The sequence below is a fragment of the Apus apus genome, chromosome 3 (assembly GCF_020740795.1).
Source record: "Apus apus isolate bApuApu2 chromosome 3, bApuApu2.pri.cur, whole genome shotgun sequence".
Classification (NCBI taxonomy): Eukaryota; Metazoa; Chordata; class Aves; order Apodiformes; family Apodidae; genus Apus; species Apus apus.
This window is the reverse complement of record NC_067284.1, coordinates 86,527,793-86,547,654: the sequence shown is the minus strand read 5'-3', so window position 1 is coordinate 86,547,654 and position 19,862 is coordinate 86,527,793. Positions and strand designations below refer to the sequence as shown.

The 19,862-nt window shown below is 35.0% G+C and overlaps 1 protein-coding gene across 6 annotated transcripts in view; it reads right to left on the bottom strand.

Annotated features, from left to right (window-relative positions):
- The window catches only part of SIPA1L2 (signal induced proliferation associated 1 like 2), a 121,939-nt gene that overhangs the window by 93,576 nt on the left and 8,501 nt on the right, over nt 1-19,862 (bottom strand). For all 6 annotated transcript variants that reach the window (XM_051614066.1, XM_051614069.1, XM_051614071.1 and 3 more), the window contains exon 2: nt 554-626. The gene's annotated coding sequence lies outside the window, so the exon portion shown is untranslated. The remainder of the gene's footprint in view (nt 1-553; nt 627-19,862) is intronic.

The window sequence follows — 19,862 nt, the reverse complement described above, 5'->3', positions numbered from 1 at the left end:
ACCTCTTAATCCCTGTTCCAGAAAATAAAAAAAATCCTGTGATTTTTGGCAACTGTAGGCTCAGGATTTTCTACCAGCAGCCTAATTAGCCCTTACAAAGAATGCTCTTTTAGCATATTATGCTAGTGTCTATTTCTGATCATATTAGCTCTTTTCCAGAGGAAGACCAAGCTAACAATTTCCAAATCACCAAAGTTTTTTTTTGTGTTTTTTTTTTTTTTTTGCTTATCTGATGCATTAAGAAATGCAACCATCTTTCTGTATGATTGCTGTATAATAAGCGTTGCCTCAAAGTGATTGTAGCATATGCTTCAGTATTAATGAGAGGCAATCTGCCAAGTTACAGATTTCAAAAAAGAATGACTTTCACTTGTATGCTGATAAATGATTCTCTTATGAGTTTATGAGGCTTTAGATATCCTAAAGAAAATCAGCTTGTGAGATGTCAAGCAACAAGAAAGACAGTAGCACAGCTGCCATTTTATGTAAAAGGTAGGATAATACTACAACGATATTAAAAATATATTTGTCACTGGTTAGAAATGATGCTTACCTTTGGCTAGAAGGATTCCCAAAGGAAGACAACTTGAGTCACTTTTTTTCTGATATCAGTAAAATGGAGATACCTGCAAGTCAAATGAGAAAGGTCTGAGAATTGTGGGTTTAATTTCTTTTTAGGAGAACATGTCCATTTATGATACTAAGGCATGAGTAAAAACAATAATCTTAAGTGAACATGTGTGTAAAATGAGAATCTACTAATTTATATATGAAAATAAAACAAATCAACAGCCTTAAAACTCAGCATAGGGCAACACATATTACACGTATGTGTTGCAACAGAGAATTTAAAGCTGTTATCTGTGTAAGTTCCTGGTAATAAGTGGGAAAAAAGATTTGCTAGGAGAAAAGGTCATGAACCAGTAGCTGCTGAATCAGACTATTTCATTATGGGTCTGCTTCAAAGGTCATGATAAAGGGTCCACAGCTACCCCTAGAACTGTACTGTAAAAAGCAAGTAGTTTCATACTATTTTCAATTGCAAGTCTGAGAAAAATGAATGAAGTTCCCTAAAATGTTTTTTTAGGTAAGAGAGTAGTAATTTCATCCAAAAGCTTTAGAAACATTCTATGAGGATCTGTGGGATGACTTGCAGCCAATAAGGTATCTAACAGTGCAAACTTCACTGGGGGGTGGGAGGTGGGGCAAGTTGCTGAAACAGTAACAAAAGTTACTAAACTGAAGAAAAAGCAGCCTCCCAAACAGGGCAAAATTATTATTTCTGAAAGGAGTAAGGTAAGTGTAAAGTAAAAATATGTTAGATAGGTCTGTCTGATCAACAGTTTTATGTTCTATATATCTCTATCATGGTCCAATACATGATAGGCTTTCTATTTTGTGTCTCTGCTAACACAGTTTCAAAGGGAGTTCATATTAGTATGACCTCAGATAGTGAAATCTAGCTTGAAAATACACAATGTTACATTCATGTTTAAAGAAAAGAAAAAGAAAACACACAGCAGGAACAGATGTTATTTCCTGTACTAAATCACCACCACAGGGATAAAAATAATTCTAGTAAGTATTTTACAGAATAGTGCATACAATGGAAAAGAACACCAAGCCTTTAAACCTTAAGTCAACTGCAAAACTACTTATTATAGACACCAGTAACAGAAATAAACAAGGAAACTCATATAGATGGAATACAGGGCAGTTTACTGCTATCCTAATTTTAGGCCTAGCCAAAACTAGGCAGCCACTTAAATCTACTTTTACCAGTATGCTTCTAGTAGCAAAGACCTCCTGGTGTAGTTACAATCTAGAGCTTGAGCTTTGCCAGCACAGTGTTTCTGGGAAAGCTAAAACAAAACTATACCAGTAAGGAGTATTGACCAACATCATCAGAAACGAATTCTTTGCCAACAGAAGACAATTTTTTTTAAAATCAGGATATTAAAAAGAAAAATCTCATTCCTAACCTAAAAATTATATCTGATTAAATAAATTTCAAACATAAACCTCACAAGTAAAGGCTGAAACTAAAGCCACGGGCAAACATTTAAACTTTTTAATTAATGAATCTTGGAAGAAAAAACTCGAACACAGTAACAGTATCTAAAACCCCTACGAAATAAGAGTGTAAAAATCCTAAACAATCTTTGCATATGGCAAAACAACAGCTGAAGAATGAAAGCAAGTCCAGCAGGACAGATTTGTTTTCTCACCAAGATATTTCTGGAAGCAAATTATATACCCTTGTACAAACTAGACTAGCATGTACTTTAGTCTAATCTGACAAAATGTAGGGAACAATTTAACTTAAGGATTATAAAAATGTATAAAAGATAAACACATTTCTACACAGGAACAATTCCATACTATAGTCTCATACTGTCACTGCAAGATAGATATTTGTTTCAATGTAAAATTGAAACTGAATCATTAACTAAAGAATATATATACACACGTGTATATATATAAAACCACACAAAAACATTCAATAAGCCTCTCTAGACAGATAAGCAAAATCCATCCTTATTTTCAGGATTAATAAATTATATTCTCTAGATAAGAGGAAACATCAGACATAAGGCAGTACAGGGGAGAACCAGAAAAGTAAATACATGAGAAGAAAGCCATGGCAAAAGCAGAGAGTAATTGTTTTTTAGAATGGAATCCGGTCAATTGTACAAAAGAAAGTGGTTTCATTTTTCTATAAATAACTTCATGAAAATAATACCACTATTAATGTTGTCTTTCTCACAAAAAAAATTAAATAATTAGATGTCTTAATACATTGTGAATCACTTGAAGAGCAACCTTCAAAATATCTGTCTGAAAGACAATTCCCAGATTGCCTGTTTATGAGAGTAGAAAGTGGAATCAATTGATCCACGGAGTAAAGCAAGATTTAGAGGATTATGTAGTTCTTTTGTGAGGCAGCCAAATGGGAAAACACTATGCTTCTTCCACATTTTTTTCTTCCAGAGTTCTAATACACAACTTTGCATCAAGAAAAAAATACTTAAGAATTGAAAACAAAAATAATGTAATACATTTCGGAAATTATTAATTACTTCACCAGCATTTTAAGAGTTTTCTTCACAACATCTCGCCCCTATATTCATCAAGTTATACAAATTTAAAAAAACCCTCAAAACTTAAAGTTAAGTATGTTCCTTTAAACTCACATAAAGCAATGAATTCTAAATCAGAAATCAGGCCTATTTTCTGAAATGTTCTTTCAAACTTATCTGCAGCATTAGATATCGTATGACTCCTGTGTGTAAGGGGATTATAATACATCTGTCTTTTCTTGATATCTCGTCTTTCACTATTCCTAGAGTTAAACCTGGATTGTTTTATTCTCCAGGAAGGAATATGAGCATTTCATTTGCTGGTTGGTTTGTCTTTTCTTTTTCTGAATGTCCTCTGGATTTGAAAACTAGAGCCTTGCTTCTACAGGAAATGTCACTGAGGAAGCCAACTTAACAAATTACAAGGCAAAGAAGAGTATCTGAAATGCAGTTAAGAAGTTATTCCTAAACAGGTTAGAAACGCAAATCCTTACTAGCATTCCTGCCTGGTAAGAAGTCAGACATTCGGAACTGTTGCCTGCCATACACTGAACCTTATTTTCAACTACAAAACCATGAATTTTCTGCATTAATCTCTGCTATTACTTATGTTCAATATTTTAATATTTTCTATTCCCATTTTGTTAACATGGGAAAAGAGAAAGAAGATTATAATATCAGTACCATACATCATATTTTCTTAAGATTATTTTTCTTTCTCTGCCCAAAGTTTTGTTTATGCAGAAAACACTGATTCCAGGAAGAATGGGTAGATGTGCAGCATCCTAGTCAGGAGAAACTAGTTCAAAGCAGGCTTCCTGGTGCTCTGATACACTGTACAGATGGTCATTGCAGAGATAAGCTCTACAGCAAGTTCAGTACATCCAGAATATCAACTTGCTGCAGTCCGTCTACACAGTAAGTCTGATGTACCCTGGGCACGCTCAACACATAGTATAGGACCCATGTTTCTGATGGGATGTCTGAGGGAAAATATGAGAATTTGCATGGGAAGGAAGAAGCAGCAGTGAATCTCTGAAAGATTACCAGGAATGTTTGATTCAAATTCCCATACACACAAAACGAACTTGGATTTATTACATTTGCAAGATGTATAAGGAAACCAGTTCTTACCTATGAAATATATACCTAATAGTTTCTTCATTAAAGAACATTTAGTACAAGAACGTAATAACATCTGAGACCCCGTTCCCTTTGAAAAACCATTATATTCAAAATTATACGTAGTCCAGCAAAATAAACTTCATATAGCACCACAAAGACTACCTAATGCCTTGTGTCCTTTGGTCTAGATTGTAGTATACTAGTGGCATTTTTCAAGACTCCAAACTTTTAAGAAGAAACCTTCCAGACTTTTAAGAAGCCTTAAGCTTTCCTCTACACCTAGAGAAAGTCTCATTCATGACTGCAGTAGCTCTTTTGGCAAAACTCTACTAAGAATCAAGAATTAAAAAATACAGAGAATGTAAACAAGCAGACAGAAACTTCTGGCCTAGAAGCACATAAAACCAAATGCAGGCAGCAAAGGAATTGTTCTGTTTCTTCTATGAGGTGAAAGACAGGGCATAAGCTCCATTCACAAAGCCATTTCATAAGACAGACCATTTTCAGTTGCCACTTATATACACAGGCATACACTCCAGTCTTATTTGCCAAATTAAACAAAAATATCCAAACGTTATGATTTCTGTGTTAGAAACTGGATCCATCACGCAGGAAAAAAAGCATTTCTGTAAGAGCAAACAATGCTGCTAAGGTTTTTTTATTTAAGTAGCCATTTTGAAACCGTAAGTGAAGTGTAGTATCTATTAAGCAATCAAGATTTTTTACTTCATTTCCATGCTTACACCTTTTCTCAGTATTCAAGTGCTAACTACTTTTCATGTGTAGAGCAAAAATTACAAAAATCTGCTACAAGAAATTTCTGTTTTCAAGTGTGAGTACAGTAAAAGCACCACAGATAAAACAGTTACAGCTAACAGCAAGTAATATTGTATCCATATTTTTCTCTGCCTAGGCCAGTTTTATCAGCAAAGCTATCATCTGTCCCATCAGTGTATGTATATACACCTAAGGTTTTAAGAAAAACTGATTACAATATAATACCTACAAAGAATTTAAATACTTATTCCACAATTCTTACTGGTGATAAAGGTTCTGAAAATGAAAATTAAATAACTACTCACACAAATTCATTTTATAACACAGGCAAGATTCAAATAGCCTGATACACATCAGAATTATCGTTATTATATTTCACAGGTAAAGCAGAACTTTGAGCATATGTACACTCTATATGTACATTTGAAACCATTACCTCCAAAAAAAATCCAATTATGACATTTCTCTAGCAAAAGCAACTGTTCTTTCAAAGACAGCCAGCTGGAAGACAGATGTGAACCAGTAATTAAAAGTACAAGTATCAAAAGTAAAAGTATCAAAAGTGCTTCTTTTTAAAGAAGAGCCATATTCCATAAGCACTTAGCTTTTATTTTGAAGTATAGCCTATACCTGATGAAGCTCTTACAATTACCACGTTACACATAAGATCTGGGACCAAACCAAAGCACTCCATGTCCTAACTCCAGCTTTGATTTCAGCAACTAATGGGGGCATCTAGCACTTCTCAGGGTCAAAACTGAACTGATTACACATATCTTGTTATTTATTTCCTCTCCTTACACTAAACTCAACTTAACTCCATATAACATCCAATATTCCCAACACAATAGGCTGATGTCTGTAAAGGCACTTTTCCTTCCTTTCATACAGAAAATATCCTGTAAACAGCATTTTCCCACTCTCTAAGTGACTCCTTTTGTTTACAGGACGGAAAGGCTACAGAAATCTTGCCATAAAACAGTGAGAGCTTAAAAGTTCTGCTTCACTTCCTACTGTGCAGGTGTTTCATACATGAAATCTATTGTAATTCTCCATTTTGGAGAGAAAACATGCTGCTTCTTTTTGAAATACAGACTGAGAATCAGAAAACAATACAGTTAAGGAAGTAGCAGCATGCTTTATTGTGAAACAAAACAAAGATATACCATAAGTAAGCCATAGATAAGATCGACAATGTATTTTTTTTTTTCTCCCTTAGCTCTGTATAATGAGACACAGAAAAACAAAAGGCACCAAGATTTAGAAAGTGAAACGTAATAAAAGCATGGACTCAAGAAAACAAAAGATATTCCTGATCAGGCATTCACTTGGTTTGTACTGCATTTCAGTTTTCTCCAAATGCCATGCTCCGATTTTCCTTTTTCCACGTAGTTCCTCATGCAACACACTCAAAAGTGTTTTTTCAAGGCCCTAAACGTAAGCTATACATGGTGCTATCTTTGCTTCAGTACTTGTAAAATCAAGGGCTTTAGACACCATAATTCTTTCATGCATTGACTTGAAACTGGGTTTTCTTTCTAAATCCGTAAGTTTTTTCTCAATTTTATGCTGCCCAGATAAATATTCCAGACACTTGTGACTGCAAAACAAAACCAAAAAACCTCCCTTATATGACAAGGTTGGTTGTTTTTTTAATATAAATTCTGGTTGCCATGTTACAACACCTATTTAAAACCCAAACTAGAATTCCACATTTATAGATTTTTCTCAGATTCTGCATTCTGAACTGCAGTATGGAAGCTATGAAAACCATGAAAAATAATTTGTGTTGGTTCAGGATACCTGCCACTTCAGCTGTACACTTATTTCTGAGTTTCAAAAACACCAACACTCATCATAGGAAGAATTACATTAACTGCTCTAAGATCTGTAATTCTCTATTTCCCAGTGGTGTGTGGAAAATTCAAATTCTAAAAAAAGTTAAAGGTGTAAAAGGAAATTGACAAGTTTTTTGTTATCAAATACTACCAGAGCTGAACTATCACAAATACTGTCACTATATAAAATTATATAAAATACAAAAATACCGACACAAAGTTAAACTCCCTCAAGTATCTCAAGGGATACTTGCTCCAGGCTTGCCTAACCTTACTAGCTACAGGTCAGTTTGGAGGTAATTCACCATCCCAGTAAACATTGTTCCTAGCTCTAAATACCGGCCCTTGTAGACGCCTCCCTGGTGGATGCACTTCCAAACTCTTGAGCACCTCGCTGATTGTAGCACAGGGAGCAGCATTCAATTATCAGAGTACACACTATCCAAACAGCCACCTCATATCTTAAAGCAACAGCAAGCCAGCTGGAAGGACTAGGTGAGCCCAAGACAATTTAAGGGTTGTCAGATAAATCACCACTGTTTTAATCAAAACACTTTCAATGAAACATGCAATTACTTGGGAATTAGTCAAAAGCAGCTTTCCACATCAAGCTGAATTGCTTTGTTATGCAATCTGTTACCTGGAAAAACAAATAAATCGCTTCAGTCTGAATACTTAAAGAAAGATTTGTTAATTAAGGACAATTAATTACACAGCAGTACTAATTTGAAAAACAATATCCATTCAGCTTTTGTCTCCTTACATCTCAGATTGACTGCTGAGAAGCACTGTTTATGGAATGTGCTTAGTAACCTGTAACTTTGTATGACCTTTTCTCTGAGACGGATAATAGAGAGCACTTGCTAAGAAATAAGTAATGGGTCACTCTCTAAGTAGCAATGTAAATAGGTCTATCCTTAAGGCCATCATAATTTTCTTATATAAACTCAAATGTAACTATACCTTTATCCTGAATACACACTACCATTCATGTACATAATGTGAACACCATCCTCATTCCCACCTTTTTTATTTCTCTTCTATGAAAAAACGTCCAACTCCAGGCATTTTTTTTCTCCCTTTGAAACACCTCGTTTTAACCACACAGCAAAAGCATGTAATAATCAAGACCAAAAAGAGAGCATGAAAGAATATGAATTCTGGCACTACAAAATATCACACTTGGACCACAAATTATAGAAAACACAGTAGACAATATAGAGTAGATAATCTAACCACTTTCAGATCCATTATGTCTTTGCTGCCTTTTTTGTCTCTGCAAGAACAGCTCAGCATTTAGTCCTCACATTCCTATTTTTTTACTTTGTACTATGCCAGACTTCATAACAGAAATGAAAAGGCAAACAGTTTAAATGTGAGTTGCTTGTTATAACCACACCAAAGTTGAGTACCACACCCCATAGTGAAAGAGATGGGGGCTCTTCCCTGTATTTTCAGGGCACAGCAATAAGACATTTGCAGTGCTTTTGATACTCCCTACAATAAAAAATAAAGGAAACCTCATGAAAGTGTAAATGCTGAAAATATGTTTATCGTTAATATAATTTTTATTATGAGTTACCAGCTTGGAATTAAGTTAATAAACAAGACAGAAAATATTTCTGTATCCACAGAAAAACAGATTAAAATAACAACAAAAAAACCCAACAACTAGAGGATGAGGTAGTATATGACAATTTCCAGCTAAAGAACAGGAATGCAGAAACTGACTTAGGGTAAAAAAGCAGCAAAGACATAAAAATTATTCACAGGTCATAAAACAGGTGGGAAATACACTTAACTAAATTACACGGTTGTGAACACTGTTCACAGAAAAAAAAAAAAAATTGTTCCCACAGGTCTGCTTAATATTTTGTCACCAACTTTTGTCTGGGGTGAAAAAATACTTTCTGCTATTCTTCTGAGTGGAGAGCAAGATTTTAAGCACTATGGAAAAACCCAATACATTTCTTTATCAACTCAGTTTTCTTCAAGAGTGAAAAGCAGGACAGTGTTCAAATGCTGTAAGTGGACACAACTATTATTATTATTATTATTGTTATTATTGTTATTATTATTATTATCATTATTATTATCATTATTATTATCATTATTATTATCATTATCATTATTTTCTCAAAAAAAAAACCTTCTGTGAATATCATTTGTGAATGCCTTACTGTGTTCAGGATTTTGACAATGTTTGCTTTTTCAAATAAATATATGAGCCACAGTACCTTTACAATGGGTTAACAAAAGAAAGGATAGAAGAAGAACAAAAACCTAACCGTGTAATTTTTGGAGTGGCTGAGAAAGGCTTCTGGAAGTCATGCAGTCCAACCTTCTGCTTAGAGCAGGACTGTCATCAACACTAGAAAAGGTCAGACATGGCTTTGTCTTGCTGAGTCTTCAAGACATCCAAAGATGGAAAACTCACTTCTCCATTCAGAAAAGACAGACAATGCCCAGAACTGTATCTGAATGTCCCCCACTTCCCTTTGAATATCAGAGGCAAAAAAAGCATAATTGGTCATCAAATTCATTCCAAGAATGTAATTCTCATTATTTACTACCATTGCTTTTTATCATCAACACTCAATTACATGATGTAATAGCAAAGTGGAATAAGCCAAAGTGAACACACACACACACCATGCAAAACAAAAGTACATATGCATGTATGTAAGGCAAATAGACAATAGTAAATAAAGAATTACTGGTGATCCTTTTGAGAACTACAGAGTCTGACCACAATACAGTGAACTTTAACAAAAACACTAACCCTTGTGTTCAGACTAACTTGGAACCAGACCAAAAAATTCAGCACCCCAAATACCACTAATCCACATCCATAGATCAACATGCTTTTTGAGTACATGTTGATTCCAGTTTCACTGAAGAAACTAGAAAACTTGTAATAGAAAACAACCAACACTATGATTTCACCCATTAAGTTAACTGAGGGAAATAATACCTTTTATGAAGGTTGTAACACTGGATGTTTTAGGATATGGTAGTGAGACTCACAGAATGGTTTGGGTTGGAAGGCACCTTAAAGATCCTCTAGTTTCAATGCCCCTGACATGAGCAGAGACACCTTCCACTAGATCAGGTTGCTCAAAGCTGTCTTATATTGAAAAAACCTGAAGTCCATTTAAGTGTAAATTTTAAAAAAATGTTTAATGTAATAAAATTTATACAGGTTGTGTAGAGAATGGAAGAAGATCATGGTCATAGAACTTCACATACTTTAAAAAAACTATAAATTAATTCCTCTCCAATTGCTGTGACTAAGGAAACAATTTTACTATGTTTTGGATTCCCATTGTAACTAGAGCCCAATATTTATAAACTTACACTACACTCCAGGGTATATTCTGTTTGCCTGATCAAAAAGAAAGACAAAAATTGCTCACCATTCTTTCACTCATCCAGTGTTTCTGTGAACTGTAACTAAATAAATAATTGATACTAACTGTTGGGGGGCAGGGGAAGTTGTTGAGTTTGGTCGCCTTTTTTGTTTTTTTGTTCCCCTTCATCCCCCCACCCTCCATGTCCCTGTTGCTGAGAAGGCTCATTCACAAGCATTTTTAATATGGGCAATTACAATTACTATCTCTATAAGGGCTGTTTACCAGCCCTTTGTTCTTTACTGAATGGCAAAATGGAAGAATAGTCAGTGAAGAAACTTGAAACTAAAACTTGGTTTCTGGTGAGAATTTCCTCATTTTGATTCCTTTTCCATTTCTGTTTGACAGAAATTTTTTTTCTTGTCTAATTAAAAAAAAAAACACAACAACAGAATATTGATTGTATAAAAATTCCAGTTTAAATTCATAAACCCATTATTTTTGCAGATGAAGCTTCAATAACTTACTTCCAACATGGAACAGTTTGTGTAGTTTTGAATTAAAAACACACAATCTGTATTCCAGACATATCTAAATATGCGAGCCTGCCAATCAAACTAGAAACATCCCAAAGGCAGTGTTGCACAAAAAGAGAGATGAGAAAAGGCACAGATAATAGCCTGCCTTCTGCAAAAAAAAAAAAAATACTAAGAACAAGGTTTATTTGCCATACTAGCCATATGTGAAAAGCAGTATTTATCATGGACATTTATAGACTTTACTATCTGGGGAAAAGATAAATAAAAATAATTAGAACCCCCACATCCAACACATCACATCTAAATTACTGAATAATTAGCTAGGATAGCAGTTTCACTTCACCATGTGCCATACACAGACATTTCCTTTCCATCTTAAGTATCTTTGTGTATTTAAAGAGGCCATCTGCTGCTGAACTTAAATAAATATCCTTAACTGTGGAGCAGTTACAGCTATTCAATATTTGTGAAAAAGGAGCAATAGCCATCTATAATATGGAAAAATAAGTGTTAGCCAAGAAACAAATCCGCTCTCCATATTTTTGCACACAGGACAGAAATATAAACAATGTTAAATAAGGTGTTTATAATCTCAAACCTCCACCAGCTCACAATTAACAGATTTCAACATGATTCAGATATGACCTAACCTACACCTAAACAAAACAACAGTAAGAATGTTTCAGACATATTTATTTAAGAGCCTTAAAATAAATTTAATTATGAAATTAGGAGACAACATTAGAATAATATAGTTTAATATATTCGAATAAATTTTCTGTGAAACAAAATGCAAATGACTACATTTATAGAAAGAGAACAACTCATCCTCTCAATGTGTGCTTTCTAAGTCACTAGCTGTACTTTTTTCCCCCCAGCCTTAGTTTGGAAAATATAATAGCTGTGATTTAAGGTTCATGCCTAGTCCACACATAGGAGAGAATGCAAATTAAAGTAATGAGCATTGTGTACCTTAATTGGCACTTAAAAGGATATCAAGTTTCTTGCCATCTTTTATACTCAAACAATTTACCAACAATCTTACTTAAGACAGCAAGACTCTGCACCTTGTTGCGCTCTCCTAGCCACCGCAGGCTGAGCTAACAGCTTCGGCACCATGCCATGCCACATCTTTTGCTTTAAAAGTAAGTCTCCCTCACTCATTCCATACCTTGATCTCTGGCATTGTTGTGAACACAGACTTTTAGTTCTGTTAAAAGCATTCACTAGGAGGAATTTAACGTGGCCCAAAAAAAACTTTCAAGGTTGCTAAAGTTCTAGAAACACATACTTTATCTCAACTATTGAAGCAAAACTAACCCAAGACAAACCTTCCTACTATTAAGCTTCAATTGCTACCAGGAAGAAGACCGGAATAAAATACAAACTGATTTACAAGGCATTTTGAAACTGTGTATGCCACTATACATTTTATCTCAATAATGCATTTGTGTAACAATTGACACCCATTAAGAATACTACCCGTAGTATATTCCATTCTAAAAACTACAATAGGATAGAGCAATGAAAACAAGCAGTCAAGCACTGTAGCATTTCCAACAGGAATAGACACATAGCAATGTATGTATGGAGGATATTCTTAATAAATATTTTCCTATTATATGTGTGTTACCATTCACTTGGTCTTCTTACGCTCCCTCCATTTAAGAGCATCTTGAAGGAAACATATCCACTTTGTATACAATGCTTTGTAAGTATGGAGAGCTACTTCTAATAGAGTCACATAGAAGACAGGAAAAAAGAAAAGTGGAGCAACAAGGAATCTCTGTCAAGGATACCAGAGTTATATGTATTCACAATGTCCAGAGTACATATACTAACTGTATGCACCAGGCAAGGCATTTTAAAAAAATAAAAAAATAAAAAAAAATTACCCTGATTCTACAGGAGACAAAACTCTCTGGTCAAATTATTCAGAAGTTATGCTGCTGTACTTTCAAACAAAAAGAAGTGGTGATTTTTTTGTTCCAGAAGTGGGCAGTGGCAAGTCAGTAGAGGGGTGTGGGAGACAGAGCAAAGTATGAGTGAAGGGCGTAAGAAGTTTTACTGTAGAATGAAAGAACATGTGTGGGAGGAGGAAAACATTAGAGTAGAAATTATATTACAGTGTGTTTTTTTAAATGCATTCTAAAGAGATTTTTTTTAAACTTATTGCCAAAAAGATTGAAGGCCATAAATGTTTTATTAGAGGCTCAGGTTTTAGGTTTCATAACATCTCATAACTGCAAGGTTTTACTGTGGTCAGCTCAAGTATGGGAATTTTTATATTATTGCTATAAATCAGCTGGGCTAATGGCAACTAGTTGCAATTTTATTGTATTGTATCCATGAGTCTCTAAGACACTCTCTTCAAAAGGCTCACAACAGTTATTTCTATCAGTTTATTCCCAACTGAGTAATCCCATTAGGATCTGAATTGACTTTATCAGCTTTTTGGCGTGAAAGACAAAGCAAACCAATGGCCAGAGCATTATGGTTAAATAAAACAATTTGAAACCAAGATAAAGCATGTGGGTGCCAAAATTCCCACTTCAAAGAAGAGGTGAAGAAAAGAGCTTCCTGGGGAGTGAATGGAAAGTGTAGCTCTGACTTGACAGCTATTTCCTTCAAGGTCATCAATGGTTGAACACAAGGACACACTCGACACCACACCTCGCACTCAAGTGTTCTCCATCTTTCCTCATTCTTCACCTACTGTCTCAGCCTCTCTCAAACTCCTCCAGCAGTCTTTGAGGTAAAGAAAAAATAAATCATTTCTACTTGAAGATTCTTTTTATTATTATTACCATAATAACTAATATTAGCAACAGTGAGAATAATCACTCACTCTTACACCCTTCTGTGCTGTGAATTTTAAGACACTTAAATATTCTGAACAGCCTTCCCTTTAGTCATGTTGTCATTTGTGCCCTTCTTTTATTCAGAAGCATGAAATAAAGAAGAAAATTAGGATGTAAAGAAAAATGAGTTCAGCTGCAATTATTCTTCCTGTGCTCAAAAAAGCCTGAGTTTATCCATTTTACTTTATGTCAGCAAACCAGATGACAAACATGCTCTCAGTTTACAAGGCTGCTGGTACTGCACCAGAGATTTTGAGTGCACTATTTTTTCCTATATATGGCACATCTAACTAATCAGTTCCATTCAAAACAGAACATATAAGACATTCTGACATTCTGGTTTATTTGGTTTCTCTCAGGTTTTTTATGTTAAGAAAATCTAAATTGTCAAAGGTAACTTATTTAACACTGAGATGAGATGTTTACTTCTAGGTACACATTTCCTGCTGCATTAAAAACAGAATTTGCTATACCATACCATTAGTCTATGAAGTTCATAAACTTGTTTCTAGGAGTGCCTCACATCAAAGGAGTCACAAACCACACACTTAACACAGCACTGAATGACATTGAGCTGTATCAAGGACTAGAATGGGAGTTCTTTTCTCACCTCAGCAGAAGTTTCAGAGCACAAGCTAAACAGAAGATCTGAATCACATTATCATACATGACTCCATAATTACAATGGTGGGCATGAAAATACACCCTTTTTAGTCAACCTTGAGTATTTGATTTTGATCCCGGAGCAACAAACATAGGTAACTGACCATCATCAATATCAAACCTTCTGCTGCCAGTTTGGTAATTAGTCCTTGGGCAATGCAGTGCCGTCCTAGTCAAGTTCCAGTAACAGAATACGAGTTGCTTTGAGATACTGAACCAATCAGTACAATATCCTCTCTTGGCACAACCTGCATTTTCAAAGGGCTCAACTCCTTGGCTTCTCTGAATCTATATTTTACCTCCATGTTTAAATAAGCACAGTTAAGACTGATTCTTTTTTTTCCGTTTACGTAAGTAACAGATGAAAAAAGACAACAGGTTATAGACAACATAACACTAGACTTTACTGATATGGTAGGAAGGAATCCTAATTCAGAGGAAACTTGTTCAGAGCATCCACCACAAGAGAAAAATTACCTTTGTGGCTATAGATTAAGTTATATGAGACAACAGCGGTTTTGCAATCATCAATAGAGAGGGGACAAAAGTTCTGGGTGAAGAGTAGGATAACTAACACAAGAAAACAGAACAGTTTGTCACTATAAGGCTTATTCAGATGTTAAAAGGAAACATTAATGGATTCATATCTTTGTCTCCTTTTGTCACATCACAGTCTGTATAGTAGATAGGAAATCACTGAGCCGCAGACTATGCCTCCTGATAGCCTCTACATGAGTTTGGCTTTATACTACCAGTGAAGTCCCTAGAAAAAGCATTTTTGTAATACTTAACAGAATTTTTCCCTAAGGCTCTGTCCTTTTCCATAGTAGCAAACACAGAGATCTCAAGACTGTCTGTTTATGGACATGTTACAAAGGATTATTTACACTGGAACTTTCACTGCCCCTCAGGCCAGTTTACAGAGACATCCCTAACAGCAGCAGCTAGCTGAGAGGGCAAAACCTTAGAACTATGCAACTTAAATAATTAAATAAATAAATAAACAAACCCGCACATATAATTCTTACTTGACCTTTTATCTGTTTCTAACTACATTTAAGATAGTTACATTTGAAATTTCAAATAATTACCTAATTTTATGTAAATTTAATTAAAATATTCAAATCAATCTTATACATTACAGTATTTTCAGTGGAGCTGAACATGAACTCTAGTTTAAAAGAACAAAAAAAAGTAAAGAAAGAGAAAAATACAAAGCAAATATAGGAAGCTGTGTCTTTGTGTATGTAACCAAAACACTGGTATATAATCAGATCTGTGAGTCAAACTATTACAGCAGCAAAGCTACAAAAATGAAACACTGAAAAGAACAATTATTACAACATGGTAATTTGTGATCTTCCCATTAAGAATTTAAATGACAGTCACACTGACTTCATGAGGAGAAAAAGGAGGATTAATGGGGGGACAGCCCAAGGGATACATATTTTCTCCACCTCAAGCTTCAAGTTGAACCTTTAAAAAAACCACACAAACCAAAGAGCAAATAGATGCTGCTGATGTAATGCTTTTAAAACTCCACTATAACAGTTCTCAATCACTTTTTCTTATTAGTGTGGGGTTCTTTATGAGTTTTGTTTCACTTTGTTTTGTTTAACTATCCCCCCTTCCACACTGAATAACCATATCTCAGACTACACAACTCAAGTTTAGGGAGCTGGTAAAAATAAAGATACAATACTTTTTATAGTTCTGTTCAAGTCATAGTAAGTTAGAGAAAAAAAAAACTGTCATCCTGCATATTTAGAATTAAGTGTTTACTCCGTAAACTTTGTTTCCTTTTGCTATTTGCTTTCTTCTCACATATTCATCTTTATTTTTTGTAAAGCCTATCACCTTTAGCCACGGAGTTCTTAACTTCCATTTATCAATTAGTCAGTCACACTGTATAGTATTCAGAATCAGAAATTCAGTTTATGCTAAGGTCAACATCTTACTTGTGCTAGCTTCATTATAAAGGAACACAACTGACATTCTCTGAAACTGCTCCATCGTGCAAACAAAATACTTGTAAACTGAAGATAAGAGATAAATTTCAAACTTTAGTTCTACTCTGAAAATGAAATACTAATGAACAGACTTTTAAAACATGCTAATGAATGGAAGTAATGAGTAACTGAAGAATCAATCAAAAGCCTTAAAAGAAAACTCATTGGTTCCAATGATATAATTTTCAGCATAATTTTCAGTTTTCCAGATGTCTATAGAGTTTTTACTGAGTAGTTTGGAATTATTTAGTTCTGAAGGTTATATAAGACACATTTACTTAAAAAAGCAGCATGTCTCATTTGTGACTTGGCCAGCTGCAGAACTTAAGTTTGACATTGGGTTCCAAGAAGGTCTGCTTTGTTCCATTAGTAATTGTGCCAACCCTGATAAAATCAAAAGATTAGTTGGACTACATGAAAGAGCAAGGAAGCTCACATTTCACAGCCATGAAAATTCTAGGCTGACTGTTTGAAATTTTAGGCAAAACACACTTTCAGACTAAACCTAGCACCCTTCAAAAACTGGGCAGACTTAAGTGAAAACCAGTTTACCTTCTGACTTTCCAGTTTCAGAACTTCACTTTATTTACTTTAACAAGTATCAGTTATTGGGTTCCATATTCCTGTGTATTTTCACATGTGGGAAAGCAGACAGTTGCAAAGGGAGAAAGTAGTTACAGGGTTTTCAAGATTTTATTTTACTTTTTTTCAGTTTTCAGGTAAAAGTTTGATTGTACACATCAGATGGAGACAGTTACCGATTCTGATACCAGCAGCTAGGATTAGGCTCAGCAAAGGTGAAGCAAAATTACTAATTTGCAAAACACATAATAAGAAATCAGGATTCAATACTGCTGTTTTCTGATGGTTCAGTTTCAGATTATGCAAATCTAAAGAGACCTATACAATACAGGAACCTACTCTGCATCTGAAAACCTCACTCTTGCCACACATTAGGATACCATTTTGCACTTGAGGTGCTATTCCACATCAAAATCATAATAGCAGGGCATTAATTTTGAACATATCTACATTCACATCAAAGCTGGAACAATGTTTTAAACAAACGATAACTTGTCAAATAAAATCTTTTCAAAGACATAACAATTTCACATTTATTTCAGAAGCCTGCTTTTCATAGATTACTTTTTACAACTATTGTTGCAATGAGACAAGCCTCCATATTGCTACTACTGTATTTGAAGTCACTATACAGTCACTGCTTGGTACCTAAGTCTTACTAGGCTTATTTAGGAGCTCTGCAAGAGCTAGTGCTTCAGCTGGGCTCCCACAAGCACCAAGCTTGCTTCAGGAGCTGCAGCTCTACACAGTAGAAAGATTCCCTAGATCAGCTCACCAATGGTAATGCTTAAATTCTTACTAGCCATAAGAAAAACACACAAACAGAACAAGTGTGGAGAAGGACCTTCTGCTCCCCAGCCACCATACTGTACAAGAAGCTCAGTGCTTATCTTGTTTAAAAACTGGCTAAAAGTTTGGCTAGATTAACCCCAGGAAAAAAAATGAGGTCTGATAGAGCAAGTTGTCTATAAGTAACAGGAAGAAGAAAAAGTATTTAGGTTAAACAAGGATATTGATAAAACTAAATCAATGGGCTGCAATCTCAGCATGTGCTCCACATACAGGTTAGCAGAAAATTCTATTCCTCAGTAAAGCAAGTCCCTGAACAGCTTTCCACTACAAGTATGAGATGAAAGAAAAAAAACCAAAACCAAAACAACAGCAGCTCATCAGTAAATCAAAATTGAGTGCAACTGATCTATGAAAGAGATCAATGATGCAATTGTTTACTATAGCAACTGGATTAGAAAAGAAATTAGTAGTTCAGCTCAGGGCAAAGGAGATTTCAGGCTAGGGCTGCTGATCTGTACCTATCATCAGCTCAATTCACCAATTTTGGAGACCCATCTGTTTAATAAAATTAATGTTTCAGCTCCTTTTTTTGAAACTATGTCTCAAAAGGACATCAGACCAAGCGTCTCCACATCCTCTCACGTTTAGCAAAAATCTTCAAATGCCAAGTCATGTACTCCTCTCTTCCAACTGCCAAGCACTATCAGTGTTATTTCAACTTAAAGGAATTCTACCCTAAAGGAAATTCTTTCCATTCCCTTTCCTGTTTGTTATGCTTAACTCATCATGCATTTACAAACTCTTTCATACTGAAGATTAATGTTTTACAAAACCCTGAATTTTTAAACAGTTACTAAAATGGATTACAGAAAAAAAAGCCAACAACAAAACAGGGATCTGAGGGTCTGGTTCATGCTTTAGTAAACACAGAAATACTTAGAAGTACAACTACTGTGAAGCTGGATGAGCAATCTCAATCTTCTGAGCTTCTGCTGGCTCTTGTTTATAGTTAATGAAGCTAAGTGGTTAAGGCTGAACATAAGAAGGTACTAACAGCAGCTTTTCTCAGAACGGAAACACTTTGATTTGGATTTTTAAATAATTTGACAAATTGTAACTTTTTTTTCCAGGCGCATTGATAACTAGTGTAGATTATCAAAAATTTCACAGTCAGAACAAAAGAACTAAATACAAATGTAAGTTTGACTGGCTGAGAGCCAATTTCAAACTCACATGACCTGCTCTTTAATAGTAAAACAATCTTTTGGAAGAGATCCAGCTGAATCGCTCAACAGAAGTTCACACATTCAAATTCTAGTATTGCCAATCATGTGTTAGAATTCCGTGACAAGATGAGCAAACTATATCTGAAGCCAAACCTAAAAGGATGCTATCTTCTTTAAGTGCTTACTCTTTTGTTAAGTGCTACAGTTAAGAAATATTTAACTGCCAATAATTTAATTGTGAATTCTTGTCAACTGGTTTAAACAAAGAACATGTAATACAAGGACATGATAGTCTATTTCTTAGTCTTGTAAAAAAAAAATCTTCATAACATCACATGAGATAAATGTTCTGTGCTATAATCAAGTACAAGCACAGTACACTAGAATATCAACTAAAATTCTCAATTACTGGATATACTATCATGTAAAAGGTTAGGGTGCTTCATGGAATAATTCACATGGGAAGGCACCACAGAACATCATCTAACAGCCTCCTGCTCAAAGCACTGAATTCAGACCAACTTGTTCAGGGCTTTGGCCAGGCTGGTCTTAAAAACTTGAAAGGGTGTAGATTTCACAACCTGCCTGCACTACCTGTTCCAGTTCTTCAGTGTTCTCAGGGTAATTTTTGTTTCCTAGTGCCATATCAGAACCTCACCTGTTTTAGACTATGAACACTGTCTCTTCTTCTCCTGCCATGTGCCTCACTAAAGGACCTGGTTCAGTCTTTTTAATAACCTTTTAGGTATGACCTCATGAGGCAGCTATTACGCAACACTCGAGCTTTCTGTTGTCCAGGTTATGCAAAGCCAGTTCTCGCAACCTCTCCTTATAAGCTCTACCTCCCTCATTTTGCTGGCTGTCCACTGAACTAGCCTCAGTTTACTCAATGTTTCTCATGTATCTGGGGAGCCAAAATTCAACTGATGGGGTATATCCAACGTGGTGGTCTAAAGAACACTGCATACCACTAGCTATGCTCCTACTCCACAAAGCCTAGTTTGCTGCTAGCATTTTTCA